Source organism: Diadema setosum, chromosome 1 (genome assembly GCF_964275005.1).
Source record: "Diadema setosum chromosome 1, eeDiaSeto1, whole genome shotgun sequence".
Classification (NCBI taxonomy): domain Eukaryota; kingdom Metazoa; phylum Echinodermata; class Echinoidea; order Diadematoida; family Diadematidae; genus Diadema; species Diadema setosum.
In genome coordinates this window covers 23,012,350-23,030,325 of record NC_092685.1, presented here as the reverse complement: position 1 = coordinate 23,030,325, position 17,976 = coordinate 23,012,350, and the positions used below count along the sequence as shown (strand labels likewise).

The following is a 17,976-nucleotide window of genomic DNA, read 5'->3' as shown; positions in this document are numbered from 1 at the left end:
TATTACTTCAAGCATTCCTCTGTAGCATTTACACTACAACAATGTTGTACATAGCAAACTCACAGTTCCATCAAGTCCATATGAAATAGATATATTGTTGCCACTGTCTCTACATGCTGCTACTCCCTCCTCCCCCCCCCCCCCCCCCCCCTCCCCCCAGAAGTGATGTGAAACTAGGCAATATTTCTGCTTGGTTTACTTTTCACAGGAACTGAACTCTGCATGCGTCCAAAAGGTAGGAGCCACACAAATACCGCTCGCATATATGCATTCTAATGGAAACTTGGCATGAGTCACTGCATCATTTCAGACTCTGCAAGACAGGCAAATTCTTGGGAAAACAGAAAGTCTGATTACCCCATTAGAGAAAATATACTACACAGCAGGCTGTAGACTCGGGCAATCTGATATGTTATGGAGCCTCAGATCTTCCTTTTTATCAAACAAATATTTTTGAATGGCTTATTGGAAGATTTTGAAATTTACCAGACATTTAAAATCATCTGAAGCATTTTTCAGATGCAAGTTGTGTATTCCAAAGCACACACTAGAACCTTTTCATATTTTCCTGCGGGCAAACTACTCTCATCTGATTATCATTACTTTTGTCGTCTTTTCAATTACTCAAGGGAACATAATTTGAGGCTGTTGGCAGCATTGAGACTTTCCCCACATTAATACTAAAGTCTACTTGCATCACATTGAGGTCTGTACATTTGCTTAATTGGATTGACCACACTGATAAAACACATTGGAGCCTTGCAAGAGCAGAAGAGAGACATAGCCTACAGTGCTTTTTGATTCTTTGTACAATTTGTTTAAGTCGGCGTGCAGTGCGGTGTGTCAGCTCTGTGGCCAAGAAGCATTTTGTGATGGAAGAACACCTCTCTATGTCTCCTTGTCTACAACATCATTCACGCATCCTCATCGTCTTAACGCTTCATCATTCCTTCAACTTCACTTACCCAAGGTAGAGGGTGGGGCATGCCTTTAAGGGCAGATGGTTGCTCCATCAGACATTCTGATGAATTCAAAAAGCATTAGAGTCTGCCTGCGTGAAACTAAGCATGGCAGGAAATAATTCATGAAATTTGTTTTCTAAAATTAAACAAATGATGCCTCATCGAACTCTTATAAACAAACTGATTCAGATCATTGCCCACATCCAGGACAAGCTTCTGCCTTCTCATGATTTTGAGAACATGTTGCAGTGACTGTGTGACACTGGGGCATTTCTGTTTACAGTGTACGAAGAGCAGGTCGATCCTGTCAGCTTGCAGAATGCTGAATTCTGTGCTCCTTGAGGTGCAATGGGAGGATTATGTCTAGAGATGTATCATCCAACCGCATAGATGGTGGGAGCCTTGGCAACCAAAGCAAGAGGTGGTTTAGTTGTGGTTTCTGCCATCCCCCACTGGGCCTGTCTCAGGCCAGACAGTCACTCTCTTGGTCCTCTTGCTGGCTTGCCGCCCTGGGCGGTTCTGATCGTGTGGACAGTAATTGCCGTGCTGCCATCTCCTACAGTGTATACCTGAATGGTACTTATGTGGTCCTCTACATCAGCACCTCAAGCTTTAGGTTGTTTTTTTTTTTTTTTCCTGTTTCGCAAGTGTGTGTGTGTTTTACACCCATGTCAGAACAAAATTAATAAGTTTCTTTTCCTGTTACAGTGGTGAGAGTTATAAAGCTGTTTATAGCACTCTCACTCAGTGCATGGATGATATCCATTCAGTGAGTCACATATCTGAGAATAACTTTTGTTAAATATCCCATCAACCAATACGACTACGTGGTATATGCCTCATACCCGTTGCAGTGGCCATTGTACAAAAATCATCCCCCTTAAAGGTCCAGTTTACCACTGGGAGCAGTGATTTCAAAAATGTTCAAGATATCACATTTGATGCATATGTGTAGGTTTGTTGTATCACAAAATATCCTACCATATAAAATTTTCACAATAAAGCCTGAAATATAAGGAGATATCAGCATTTTTTCTGAATAAACCATAACTGTAGACAGTTTAGTCTGGAAGCATTCTTATTGTAACTATTGTTCATATTTTGTGTATTTAACAATACTTAACATCGATTATACGGATTCAAATTTTTACAGTATTTGTTTCTATCCCTAACTCACTTTTTAGAACTATTTTAAAGCACTAATGCTGGGATTTTGTTTTATCTGCAAATGGTAAATTATGCCTTTAAGATAAACCTTGAAACTGTATGAAATGTATAATACAGATAAGCAACTTTTGGACTATTCCACAATGGCTTGGGGGGGGGGGGGAGATCACTATGCTAGCACCCACATATTTTGCTCATTATAGGCCTGCATCTATGATCTTCTAAATATGCTGGTTTGGATAATCGCCACCTGGCGATACTACACTCAGATTTAAATCTGCCAAATTATAGAATATTGTGACAAAGTAGGCCTACTCTTGATCATGTCATACATATGAACTTTGAATGAATAGTTATATCACTGACTTTATCTTCTTTATCTCGTTTTAAAAACATCTGTATGTATGCTGCGCGATAGAGTCACTCTTCTCACAAACTTATCACATACAACTTCTGTTCTGACCCGGAACCAACAACTACCATGCAAGTTGACACTCTGAAGTCTGAAGTGCAACAGTCTGAAGTGCCACCATGTGCACGTCTCCGGTCTACAGTTCACCTGGGGCCTTTCCCCCCATCCCGTGTTCAGGACGGGGCGAGGTGGGGTGGGGCAAATTGGCCCATGATCAATGCAATCACCCGATGACATAATCGGGTGACTCACCCCAGACATTGTCAAGTTGCGGCGGGGAGAGAGCACACATGACAGAGGAAACCTTTCACTTCCTGCACAGGAACCGCTTTCACCGAAGAAAACTCCGAAAAAATATCATTACTTCTCTCGCCCCAACGCTCCTTTTCTCTCCCTCTGTCTCACTCTCTCTCGCCCTTTCTCAATGAGTTTTGACAACTCTTGGCAACCTCAATCAAGTAATGGCACACATCAAATCATTTTATGAAGATAGAGACTATCACTTTGAAGCAAGCTTGCATTAATGATTTAGACAGTTTTAAGAAGGTTGAGAGGGGAGAGAGAGAGGGGGGGGGGGGAGGGAGAGTTGCAGCAATCACTACAGGTAATAATCATGTTAATCCAACATGCTGTATGTACAGTACTTGTGCTGCATCTTAATGGGAATGAGCGCGTCTATCACCGAGCAGGGAGAAGAGTGAAACGGGCGACATGAAAGAGAGGGAAAAGAGGGGAGTAAAATAGCACCAGCAACCAATTCAAATGACCAATGAGTGGACTCGCACCATGAATGTACTTAATGACATTACGGCTCAGCACAACCCGTGTACAATGCATACCAAGGAGTATCATGCAGGACGTGATTATGTAAAGAGAGCTTTCTTGCTGTTGTTTGGAAAAATCCAAGGATATCGCTTTACTGAAGAATGCTTGATTTTTTTTCTATTCTTTTCTCCCAGCTCACTTGTTCCTGCGGATGAATGCCCTTCTCACTCACAAACTACACCATTCAGTTCTGTCTGCTGAAAGCCCAGCTCTGTGAGAGAAGTGTGACAACGTAGCTGCACTGAGATCGTACATGCAAGATACGTTTTGCACCACGGAGTGCCATTCCTCAACACAATTAGGAATGACAGTTGTGCAGTGTGTGGCACTCCCTCCCTTGGAATAGAACCGCATTGTACCGTGCTGTACCTTGGTGTCCACACATTGAGACCACACAGCTCTAGATTAGCCACTGCTTCACATCCTTCACCTACACGTAGAAGCCACTTTACAGGTGTCATTACTATGTAAAATAATTTGTCAGCATAAAGACATATGTAAAAGATACAAACAGAAAAATTATAGCAAATGCATGAGAGAATGGATACCTCTTTCATATTTTGTATATAAAAAAAAAAAAAAAAAAAATCATGAGCCTGCTAAATCCCCACCAAAACAAATAATATTGCCCTGCCTCCAAATGAGGTGCATTTTGTGGTGAGATTAAACACCTTACCAATTCTCTTCGGACTAGTACAGCTCGTGTTCAAAATAACTGCCCCCCCCCCCCTCCATTTAGTTCAGTATATTTGGCATGACAGAGTGATGAGACATGGGTGTTTGAACCACACGGTGCAATTCACTGTGCATACACATCCCAAAATCTCCCTGCAAAAGGTAGTGTCTGGAAATAGTGATGACATCATAAAGTTTATACACAAACATGTGACGTGAGTTGTCTACTTTGCAAGAGATTAATTATTGTGTTAAAAATATCAGAGAGAGAGAGAAAAAATTATTAAGACACAAGGTAGGGCAAATGCTTTACTCATTACAAATGTAATTTACGTTTAAATTCAAATATATCATCAATTTTTCTCAAGTCACAACTACTTTGAGACAAACAAGTCTATCACAGACTGGGGAGGACTCAAAACAGGGTGTATTTTCATCAGCATTTGCAAAATGTGTCTCTCTCTGAGTATGGAAATTTGAAATGTAGGTCAGTTTTTGTTTATGTGAAGAAACAACACATGGGTAGCATTTAGAAAAATATTACAACTGGTAGTCTCATGGATTCTCACGGATTGCAGGACCGGGAAAGGGGGTTGGCGAAAGAGGAATAGCAGCGTGTATATATATTAACTAGTACTGTTTTGAGATCTCACTATCTTATCAGTAAAACATAAAAAAACTACTACTATTATTTACAAACACAATTCCCTCTGATTTGCAACTGTGCACTCAACTACAGTGTATACTACAGGCAAGTCAAATTCAAGGTATTTTTGTTTCCACATTTGGGCTGCAAGGTAAACCAACTGAGCTATCTATGTTGTTCTACATATCTATCTATCTGATCCCCTACAAGCGAACACTTTGTCCCTCCACGGGTACAACCTTTATTCACGGGAGCATCACTGGAATGACAACACTAACTGGTGCATATTTGCAATCTGAACGCAATGCCCACAACCTGACGAGATCCAAATATTTCAGGGTAAACAAAGTAGACCAAAGATTAATGCCCATGATAACGCTAATCAAACACGTTTTAGTCAAACAGAGCAGTATGCATAGGTAGTACAACTGCCCTCTTTGCAAAGTCACCCAGATCCAATGCCATCCTATTCATTCCTTGGACTATGGAACTGCTTCATTACTGCTTAAGTGAGCTTAGCTCAGGCATTGATCCAAATATCAATGCACTATCATTGATTAAACCAGGGTCCTCCCCCTTCCATGCCATAAATGTTACCAAAGGGTACATATCCAGGTATACAGTGTGTAAAGAGTGGGAGGGGGTATAGAATTGATCCACTCTATTAAAAACTACATTGCAGTTTGACAAGCCTCTCTATTCATTTATACATGCAACTCTGAAATCCGTGTTGATGGATGATATATGATACAGGCTGAAGTATCAGGTAGACATTGCTATTTATTATTTTTTTCCAAAGCTGGTTGTTACCAGCAACAATGTTCTGTTCAATTTGATGTCTGATTTAAAAATAAACAAGGGCAGCACGCTGTGATCTATTGTTTTTCAACGAATTCCACGTATGACAGCACCTAAAACAAGAAACGGCAATAGTGTCTACATCGAGAAACAGCACTGCTGTTCCACTTATGATCCGGCATGAAGGGCTTATTTGGGGATGCAATTAATACTTTAGCCTGGATATCCAACTACATCTCATGTTAAGACCAGACAGTCATCCCTGTCCATGGCTTGATCTCAGCATGTGGTAGTGCAGAGAACATTGCACATATCACAAGACACTGAGAACAGCCGGGTATATGAGTAATCAAAGCACAGACGCACATATCAATGTGTCTCTCTCTCCTTCACTGCGTCTCTTCAATGGGGGCCAGTGACGAGAACACAAGGTTCCATTCAAATACCAGAGATGTCACTTCAAATAACCTTTATAACCCAGCACAAGAATTCTGTCCATCCCGAAAGCAAATACAAGCGCCAAGGAGGGGCTTGGAGCCTCGTCCGCATCGCACCACTCTGATTGCTCGTCTTTTATCGCGGGTGTCAACACAGTTTCTCTTAAGACAGCAGCCCGACACGTATACTACTCAGCAGCAGGCATCCCGACGGTTTGATAAAAAGTGTTTATGAAATGGCAATAAAGATTACATACTGTACCCCGAAGTGCTCTATACTCTACCAACAATGTGAAATTCCATCAGCTAATATAATAGGAGTTGAGAAGTCAGCAGTACTTCAACCTACGCTGCAAGGCATTAAAAACGAGTTACGCTCCAAATCATGTTTGCAATCAAATGCTCTAATCAAACCTGACTTCATATCAACCAATCATATCCAAGCATTTGCCTACCAAACTTAAATGCTTCTTTTGATCACTAACAAATATTTGTATCTGCATCTGGGCTATTCACCCATACTTAAGCAAATATGACTATATTTATCCACCTGGGCCCCGTTTTATCAAAAGATAAAATCGATTTTAAATTTCCTTACCACACAGGCTGCCATAGACTTACAGTTGAAATCAACTATATAATCAATTTTAACTCTTCATAAAACAGGGCCCTGGTCACCCAGTATCATGCATTAAGCAATGTCTGAGCTGAAATGTGTGGTTTAAAATAAATTTTCAGATCAGGAACACACACAACACAGTCGATGAGTTGGTCTGCTATGCCCTCTACAATATGATGTGTAGGTACGGGTACAGTTGATCATTGTAACAGAGTGATCCTAATGAGCACAATGCATATTTTATCTCCTCCACACATCATCGTCTACCATGCAGTTTTGCAAGAGACAACAGCTGAACAAACTGAGACCACAAGACGTGAAAGGCTTTTGACTGATTTTGCCAATGCCCAGGACGCATACAAATGACAGCTCAGTCACAGAGACTTTACTCTAGATTTCCAACCTAGCTCCTATTTCAATACTACACCTGAGAAAAAAATGGCTCTGTTGGCTTGTGTCACCTACAACTGAGAGACATTTCATCCCTCTGATCATAATCTAGCAACCTAGAACGCAACGACACGACTAATGCACCTCTCGTTGCACTTCCCATCTCGCCCTAAAAAAAGGCCAGACTCTCTGAAGAAGAGAGAAAGTAAGCTGGGTGTTTCTCGCTCCCTATCCACTTTGCCGTGACAATGGGAATCACATGTGGAAGGAAACGGTGCTGACTCGTGTCCTGTTTTACAGAATGGCACAGCTCTCAAAGAACGGTTTCAGACTAGAAAAATATCTCGTTTGTAATCGAGACTCTGAACTGCACTCTTGATCAGGCTAATAAGTTCAAGTCATTCGGACACTGAAATGCACCTTCATTAAGATGTACCACAAATTTAGCAGTGATCAGTAGATAAAGACCTCTTGACAGTGACTAGCCATGCGCTATGAAGAGATGTGCTTGGGAGAAAACTAATTGCTGGTATGCCGTTACATTTACAAATATAACTTGATTAGCATGAACCACGTTTCTGTGGTTCATTCACAGGTCTGAAACTCTTTGTGGATTGATAATTGCTGAACTTACACGTCATTGTAGTGTGACAGTTCTCAAATGCATTGCAAACATAAACAAAGGAGAAACTTGTACATGATCAGTACACTTCCCATGAAACATGACAGTGCGTGAGGTCTGACGCTGCCATACGACTAACATATATCAGGATGTTGTCTGAATGCTCTCATATCAAAATGTCTGATATCCGAACGATTTATGGATGTATGATATTTCAGTGTGTCTGAAAGTAGCCCTAGAGAGCAACATAACCAATGACAGAATCATACGACATATCTGTATAAAACTGTACCCAACAAACGAACCTGCCACACTCAAGATTTGGGCCTTCTCCCAATGAATTGGTTTTTGGCAACAAAAAATGTCCTATAAAAATCGCATTCATCAGTCACACCAGGTGCCTGAGTATTATGGGCACATCTATTTCACATTCTTTCTCAGTGAGCACCTCCTATTCACCCAGGACCCCATACACAAGAAGGGTTCGAGAAATATCTGCCAAATTGGCCAGGTAGGTGTGTCTTTCTATTCTCTCTCTCCACGCTAAACTGAATCCCCCAAGCTCCGCGCCAGTTCATCCAAGCATGGCCATCCCCAACATACCAGGGGACAATTCACCTTTAGTTATTCTTCTCTTTCTTCGGTGTAACATTCCTTTCATTCCACCCTGGGTAAACAATGGGGCGAAGACAACAATAGCTAGGACGCTTAAAGGCACGGGATGGATTAACAATGGCTTGTTCTGAGGCTAGCCAGGGATTTGTTGACAACTCTGCCCCTGTTTGACGATCTCGATAATGTTGTTTTTACTCAACAGCCATTCAATGGCGACAACCTGCAAACTTCCAAAATCTACAGCGGGCCACGGGCTTCATTGCATGAGTGAAAAAGCAGTTTCCAAATGACTGTCTGGTATCAGACTTTATACTGCTCTCAATGTGTGAGGTATTAAGGACTGTTTGTTGTTGGCATAATACTGCACAGAGTCTGGCCCACTAGTACAAAAGCCAAATAGGGACAGCTCTTTGTTCTGTAGGATAACTACAGGCATAGAGACACGTCTACTAAAGTATCCAGATTGTGAGTTCATTTCCTTTGGGGAAGGGGAGGGGGATGGGGGGAGTGACTGCCGAATCCAAGACTTGTCTGAGCAACAATATTTACGGGTAAACAAATTCCAGACACAGAAAAAAATACAGAATTCAGTGCAAAAAAGAATTACCAGTTCAGTGCCAGGACGCATGGCATAAAACAAACAAACAAACAAACAACAACAAAAACACCCCCCCCCCCACAAAAAAAAAAAGAGAGATTGTTGTAAATTGTATGCTACATGCTGGATTTATGTTGACACAGAGCTGTCGACCCCCTGCTAGAAAAGCTTCAGTATTTTGCACTTTGGGTTATTTTCATGTCTTTTATTTTGACAAAGAAGCATATTTGCAATGTCTCAAAAATCAACAATGGACATTTACTGTGCTGTACTGTACTGTACGTGTGTGTGTGCAGGGAATAATTTTCCAACTCCAATTTGATTAGCAATTTCAGCTGATGAATGATATTTTAAATGGTATTCTGTACACTTCTGTGGAAGAAAACTGCTACACAAAAGTTAGTTTGTGTAGCAGTAGTATAAAAATGCATAGTGAATTGCAATGCGATACCATGAAAATTATTCCCTGGTGTGTGTGTAGCTGGATATTGAGAAACAAAGCAAGTGATGTACAATGTGAAATTTGTAGAGCTCATACTCTTTCAAATTCATACTACACAATGCAATGGAAAGCAAAACACCTTCCATTAAACAATTCCGCATGTAATAACCGCCTATCCCAACTGATGAAAAACAGCAAGATCAATGAACTCACTTCCTGGTCACTAAACTGTCACATCAAACGTGTACTGGTATCAGCCTGGTACACCCCACTGATGCGGGTACGTATCAATTATCCAATCTTTGAAACAAACGACCTCAAGACAGCAGGACAAGTTTCAGCTTATTCGGGACGCTGAAATCTGCACACATAATGGTGTGACTTACAATGTACATACACACGTACAATGTACATATCATTTACAAACTCAACCACAGGCTTCGAGACGGACAGACAGACGAGGATGGTTCCCTGAGGATACTGAACGATTTCATGGACAAACTAGCTACCTGCATTTAATATTTGACAAACTGATACCAAATAAGCTATATCCTTCTTGCGACATGCTCTTTACAGGAAATTTTACATTCATCACAAGGTGCTGTGTTGTAAATGGAAGACTTTCTGCATTGACAAGGGCACATCTTTATAAGGAACACTTACAGCGTAACTACATTATGTGCCCATACCTTTGAGCCAGCTGAGAAAAAAAAAAAATCACAAATTGAATAGTATGACAGCACAGTCAGCACGAGTGCAATAACGACAAGCAAAAAAAAAATCCACACTTTTTATTTAACGCCAGCTTCTTTTTGAACGAAATGGAAGTAAAAGTTCATTTTTACAATTGTATTTCTACATTTGGCCATCTCACTCAACTTTCATGGAATTGTTGCAGCTTACAATACTTGCTCTCTCTCTCTATGAAAATACTAATAAATAAATTTCTTCTTAATCTATAACTGCAACCTACATTGTGAGTCAAACATTCAATATTTCATTCATTTACCTCATCTCCTTAAAATTATGTAACCATATTTAGCTCATTTGTATGTTGTTGTTTCTTTTTCCTTGAAGCAAATTTGTGCTGATTTTCCCTGATGACTCAAGCCAGCCTCCAGAGAATGGCCCACTTTGAAATGATTCTGATCACTTTCCTTTTCATGTTGCAATTAGAAATGGCAGGTAATAAAGATGATCATAAAATCTATCAAATGACATCACGAAAGGCATTACAAGGGAAATACAAGCCAATAAAAACTAAATTTGAAGTATCCGGTACCTTTGTAGCCTCTATGGTGAAGTGCATGAATCGTGGGACCCTACAGATCTCATCTGCTGAAAGGAATGCTATTGATTGTGACATTTTTTTTTTGTGTTTGCGTGTTCACAAAGTTTAAATGAGGACGTCACACTGACATCAAGATGTCACTAGAGAAGTAAAGGGGCCATTAGAATGGGGCCGTTAGAATGGTTGTCAATTATCAAAAGATTGTTTTGACTTTCATCTCTTGGTGAGATTAAACATGACTCTGTGATTGTATGTGGGAAATACTAACTCAATTTCGTTCACAGCCAGCGTCGACTCCTTACATTCACTGGTGATTCATGTGGTGGTGGTGGGGGGGGGGGGGGGGGGGCTGGGGCTGGCCTGGAATTCATTGATTAAGATCCACCGTACAATGCGTTAGCCCTTGGCTTGGCAGGGCTACAGCAAAGCTCACAAAGAGCTGCTTGATGGTAATAATGTTCCCTATTCAGAGATTAACCACCAAAATCAAAGCGGTGAGTGGGTCCATGGCCGAAACTCAAGAAGGAAGCCAATCAAACGAAGACTATACATGACACATCTTTACACATGCAGGGTAAGCAAAGTCTCCTGATTGTAAGTATGCAATGTACTAAAATCTTTTAATGTGTCAGTCGAGAATGCAAACCTGTTTTTGTCAATTGACGCACCAGCAATGAAAGTTTCATTGCTCACCATGATGGGTCAATATGATATATCATGCATCAGAAATTACATTTGTAAAATGAGTTAAGGAGCAGCTGCATCATGCTATTGCTCCAGCGCTCCTGAAATGCAATTCCTCAAGCATAATGTGTTCAACAACTTACAAGTACCTTGTGTACCATGAAAGTTTGAAAGACTTCTAAAAGTCAAGAGTCACTTCACTACTAACACAGCATTATTAAATCCACATTAACCCGTTGAGGATGAGTCCCGAGTATACTCGGGCTGTTGTCTATGGGAAATGTGTGTTGTAGCAAAATCAAACAGTCCTCAACGTGTTAACATAATAAATGACTCACACTAGACATCTGATTTTTAAGCCAATTATTCTTATTTGTGTGTGTGTGTGTGTGTGTCAATCAAGTCGGCTCAGCTGAATCCTTATACCGCCCTCAACAAGAAGGAGCTCAATTGACAATATGGTTACCCATGGACTCGTACTACAATCTTTACAGGAGTGCGGTCAGGGTTGGACAAACAAAAGTTGCCATGGCAACATTGCATGCCACTGCAGGTGCAGGCTTCTACACAAGTTATCCAACTTCACTTCATAAGCCATGCCAACTCTTCATATAGTGTCCTACAAGAACATGGCTCTAGCTCACTTACAGTAAGAACATCACTCAAAATGGAAATTCTATCACAGAAAATGCATTCCCACCATGAAATTCAATTACAAGGCAAAGTATGAATGCTTGCAAATGTGTTTTGTGGTTATAGTCATCAGTCACACCGAGCCACTACCCAACTTAAAGTTGCTGTATCTTTGGTTGTATGCGGTAGAGCTGATGACCCTAAAGTACTGAATTCCATAAGATATAAGCTAATTTCAAAGGGACAGCTAAAAATGCATGTAACTACTACACTCAGAAATCCCTGATTAGGAATTACTTCTCCAATTTCATTTCCTAGAGTCTAGAATAGCTTTATCAAGGGTGCTCTTAATTTCAAAATGCTGTAGAAGTAATATTACCATGAGCTCTCCGCACACTATGAATTCAAATACTGTGAGCCCAGATGTACCATACTTAATATTCAATTAAAAATCTAGTTGGGGGTTTGTTTGTTGTTGCAATTTTTTCATTTTTTTTTTTGGTAATTCACTTCTTATCTTGCCCCAATGTATCACTTGTTTGCTGGGTGATGAGGTCTCAACACAGGAATTTTCCTAAGAGAATTCCAGAGCGAACTCCATGTACATGTACGTATTAATGCGACAGGGCTCCAACTGTGCCCGACCAATTTTGATCACACGCCCTTTAACGAGAGCCACCTGGACCAGCGGCGGACCACTCCCTCATCCCCCCCCCCCCCCCAATGTCATCCCTCCTCCCACCCGTCTCTTCCTCTCCAGTCTCCCCCCTTTCACCCACACACAGCCCTGAAGCATTCCGGGAGCCCTCTCGGGTTGCCTGCAGGGGTAACATCCGACTCTCGCCAAGGAACGTACTCGGGAACCAGCAGGTCTGAGAAAGAAGACCCCACGAATGCCGGCATTGCCCACTGCACGACCAGAGATGCCATTTTAGGTCAATGACCAAGTGTGGAGGCTATCTTCATTCCAGAAAATTGATGCTGATTATCGGTTATCTACTCAAGTCATACCACTATCAATTGTTGCATACATGATATGATGCAGCACTACAGGATCTGTGAGGTGACGCACTGGACAATTCCCCAGATATTCTACTTTAAAAAAACAAAACAAAACAAAACAAAACAAAAAAGCCCAAATGTATTATGCCTTAGCATTTTCCTTGAAACATAATGTGACATCAGTATCCTTTATACTGAAAATTTCTTAAATATTGGGGGAGGGGTCCTTCTTATGCCATCAATTATAGTTGTATTTATGTCCATAAATACTTTATTTCTATGTTCTTTGGTTCCTTTCTTGCTCACTTTCATCAACCAGACAGGAAGGTTTGATTTTCACTGGATGCACTGCCACACATGACATTCTACTTCCTTTGACACCACCAGAGGTCGTGACCTCGATATTACTCAATGACTCTGGGGATCAGCGTCTGGCTCATTACCGCTCGTTAGCTTAAACTTCCCCAACTTCCCTCTCATAACATGCTAATGAGACAGAGCTAAACAAGAAGAACGGATGGCTGAATTACATTCAACATTGGCCCCATTCCAGCAAAGTACAGAAACTCCTACATTTGCATGTTGCATGCCTGCAGAGCGAGTCTCGTATACTGACAGTATGAAGGATTGAACGACAAAAGTCTTCTTTTTAACTAATATTTCTAGTGATTGTTGACATTTTGATTCAAACTTCCTCCCCATTTTTAAGTATCATAAGAATGGCAAGCTCTACACATTACTGACTTAAGTTGAAGACTGTGTGTTTTCCTTGGTACAAAATATCATCTCCATCATTGCATACTAAAGGATGACACATCATATGTGGTTGAACATACAGTAGATTTGTTTGATTCACATCTTCCATCATAATACACTTTGTTATTAGTTTATTTGCCATAAATCAACTCCTTGCCATATTTTTGGACTGCTGACTGTATCAAAATATATGGGGGGGGGGAGGATAGAAATGGGTGATCACATATGAATCTAAAACTCATTTGAACTGTTCGTATAATCTAGGCATCCCTGAATATTCTATATTCACTCAAAAAAACGGGAAAAAATAAATACCACTGTGATTCATGTAAATTTTGACTTCCATGAAATATGACTTCATGACTCAAATAGGCTTGTAATATTGTTTGCCCAGATGCACCACAGCCAGACAATGAGCTTACCCCATCTGACTGCACCAACCCCATCACAGTCCCACCCAGCAAAATGTAGGAACACCCTGAAGCAAATTATGGATTTTTTATTTTATTTTTATTTATTCATTTTTTTATTATTATTATTATTATTATTTTTTTTTTTTGGGAGGGGGAGGGGGTGATGGATGAGTTTGAGGAGTATCATGATCCAATTGTGATATTTGGTGCAGCCCCAATACAGCAGCAGCAAGCTCCTACTGGCTAACGAGCTTACCTGTCTAACACTGGATATGTGATTCATTCATTTGCTTTGCGTGATTTGTAATGCATTCCCCAAGCCTGAGGGCCCTTTGTGATGGTTCTTCCTTTGTCACATCAAGGGGATTGATTTCTCTGCTGATCATGGTCCCATCTGCTGCACACCATCATGGAAATGTGATTTGCCTGTCAGCGATATGACTTCGCCAGGCAGCTGAAAGCGAACGTATCCCCGTGGCCGGCCGGTCAAGATGAGGAACGTGTCCAAGGTCTGTCCCTATGCAGGACTGCTGGGTAGTCGGGACAGCTCTTGAAAAGTTTGACACTTGGTAGTTGACTTAGGTAGATAAATCACCCTTACAGTCTCATGTCCACAGCTATCAATTTCACTGTGACAAATATTAGCTACATGATTCCGTTTTGATTATGAGCCAGAAACCTCTTTATGTCTAATCCACAGTTAATCATATTAATTACCATCTATAGTTTGGCATAAATGGAAGATAATCAAGAGAAGTATGATGGAAACTAGGAGATATTTCCTGAAGATAGTCCTTAATGGGTCATAGATCAAGAATCCATGACATTTACTGCCATTACCAAATGTCTCCATCTTCAACTTGTACAAGACGAATTTTCACACCACATGAATTTAACACTGACTTGCTTTGAAGGGCTACCATTAAATACTGGAAAGTATTATGACATTTATATCATAAACAGCAGGAAAATATGGTGAAAGGTAAAGCATAACATAAATAAAATAGGGCAACGCCTTTTCATTGTCCCTCCATGACCTACGCAATACCCTGATCAGGTTTTCATGGCCACTGGTATAGTGTACAATGTATCCCACATATATACACTCCCACTGGTCATCAATGTTGGCAGTGAGTCACTTGGGCAACAATGAGGGATTCATCATAATTAAAAGGTGATGACACTCCCATCTTCCTTGTCTTGCTGACAGTGCCTTAAACAAAGGGTCATTTCTTGCTGGGCAAATTTACTTTCCACTCAGCTATAAACAGAATCATTGTTCTGGTACTTATTTTGGGTGACAGCTTTCTACTAAGTCCAATGTTTTGTTTTGCTTTTTTCATGTGTGTGTGTCTGTGTGTGTCTGTGTGTGTCTGTGTATTAAAAGCGACCCTGATTAAAGCGTGCAAATACTGTAAACCTTCTCTTTTGTACAGATTCCACACCAGATTATGAGGTACTGACAGGCAATGGTTAATATGCCCCAAGATAATGAAAAAAACAAAATAATCATATTCATAAATAAAATAAAACTGTCTAAATCCATGCTTGTATACACTGCAGCACATACCTGCAGCATGTCTTTATTTTTCAGATATCAAACTTTGATGATCTTATTGTTCTTTGGTCATTGTTTGTTATAGGTAACCTATATGTAAAAGAAACAAATAGCTTAATTCTGAAAAACTGAAACAAGCGAATAGAAATCCCACACAGGTAATGGACGGCCCGCTAGATTGTGCATTGTGCTCTGTAGAATCTGTACATCTGGTCAAAGACCTACATCTAACATTGTTAGGGATTCTAGAGGTATGGTGCATGTTTGTGTTGATCAGTCAGGAATATGTACTAGACCATAATTGAACCTTTCCCTCATTTAAGCTGCATCCTGGCCAATCTAACAATGTGAGCAGAAGGCAATCCAGGGGTTTGGGGGCCATACACTAAAGTATTCCGACCTCACAATAGGTTATAGAAATGCATTCTGACATATTTCAGCTTCCCAATGATGTCACTGCCAAAAAACTTTGCTATGAATAATGAAATTATTGGCCATAAATATTGCCAGATGCCGACAGAATTAGCATATTACTGATTTGCTACCCACCTGCTCCTCTCAAATTTTATTCTCTCTATCACCTTCTCAGTTGGAACGACAAGGGAGGGAGAAAAATAGAAAACAACAATCAACAAACGAACCTACAGCAAACACTGTGGAAATATCAACCGCATTTGTCCCACATTTCAGGAGAATCTCAGAAGCCAGCTATATCCTAACAACGCATCACTTTCGCTAGCTAATTTCAGCACAACATTTGCCTATATGCCAGGTGTACACATGTGTAGCGAGGGAATCCTAAATTGGTAGGAAATTTGTTTTTTTCTGCATGCACTGGACAATAATGGTAATTGTAGTAATTATTAATGGCTGGAGTTGCATAATCATGATACTGTAGAGAAGATGAAGCATGTGAGAATATAATTCTGTAAACTTAAAATATCAATTGAAGTCATTTTGAGGTCAGACGGTGATGGTCGACAGCCACACACCTGACTGTATATAGGCCTATAGCCAGAATGCAACTGGCTGGAAACAGCCACATGAATAAGCAATATATGTACAACACACACCACCACTTACAAAGAAAACAACCTAAAATTTCTTCTATTGTAGACAAGTTTATTTTTATTAAAATGGTTTCCACTTTATCATACTGTCTTTTCTCCTTGCTTTTCTAGTCTTGTGACTAACATCTGTCTGTTTGATTTTTTTATTTTTCTCTCAAGTTTCCAAATGAGTAAGCTAAGGTAAAGCTTTTGGTTTGTCGGTTCATTTCAATATCAACAGTCGGCCAGCAGCGCCTGCCCGTGCTGTGGCTAGCGCTACCATGCATATCATTAGCCTGTGCTGTATACTATTTAGTACAAGCGAGTGCTATGTACTGAAAGCAAATGCTAGGTTGTCTTCTCGAGAATATACATGCACATATTTGCATTTAGCTCACTAGCTGTGTGTGCTGCAATCTGATCGACAATAACAGCTCAAGCCAAGCGACCAAAGACAAGGATTTAATAGTCACACATGTGCGCTGTACATTGTCTTGTCTTGTCAGTACTGCATCAACCGCCGCTGCTGGGCTATAACAACGTGCAGTCCCTTATTTGTGGCCGCATCCAGCCAACTGGGCTAGGTCGTCTAGTACTCTATGGACACAACTACACACAAATGAAGCTGTAGGCTTACTCATACAATGTACTGCACACTGTTGTAAGTTTAAGATTCGAAGAAAGAACATGAATGCAAGCTGCCCATAATTTGACCACAACACAGTCCAAAATTTTGCCTGCCTGCTAGATTCTACATGTATAGAGACATGTGTTTCTGCGCTTGATCGAATCTTGGCACGGGAGGTCGAACCTCGGCGCAGTGCCAGAGCGGACAAATCTGTAATATGTAGGCAGCCTATCTTATTCTTTGCCAATTTGATGTTAAATAAGTTCCTGGCATTTATTTTGTTTCATTCACTCAAAATTTCCCTTTTGCATTTCTTCCAAGACACTCTCTTTTACTTCTTAACGTCAATTACGGTATGGTCGCCACTGCGGTAAGGTCGCCAGACATTCACATCGCATGTAACGCGCGCCGCGATCGGAGATCAGGTTGGGCGACGGATTTTCATCACTCTCAAAATACATTCGTAATTCACCTTTTTCCTCCGTAAAAACACAAATAATTTTAATCAAAATATATTTTACCATATTAACAGGTGATAAAACCATTTTTATTGCGAGGATGTTTTTGATTTAGAATGGATTTCAGGTGGCAGATTAAGGGAGATTTTCAAACGCGGTGACCGACAATGCATCCTTCATTGAAGCGTATGTATAACACACACGCTAATATATGTGGCCGGCTAGGGGCGGCGAACTATAATTCAGTGCCGATATTAGTTCACCAGCCCGGACGTGCACAAGAATTACACACAAGC

The 17,976-nt window shown here is 40.6% G+C and overlaps 1 protein-coding gene across 2 annotated transcripts in view; it reads right to left on the bottom strand.

Annotated features, from left to right (window-relative positions):
* LOC140234992 (alpha-actinin, sarcomeric-like) overlaps nt 1-17,976 on the bottom strand; it is a 79,539-nt gene that overhangs the window by 60,661 nt on the left and 902 nt on the right. The gene's annotated exons all lie outside the window — the stretch shown is intronic.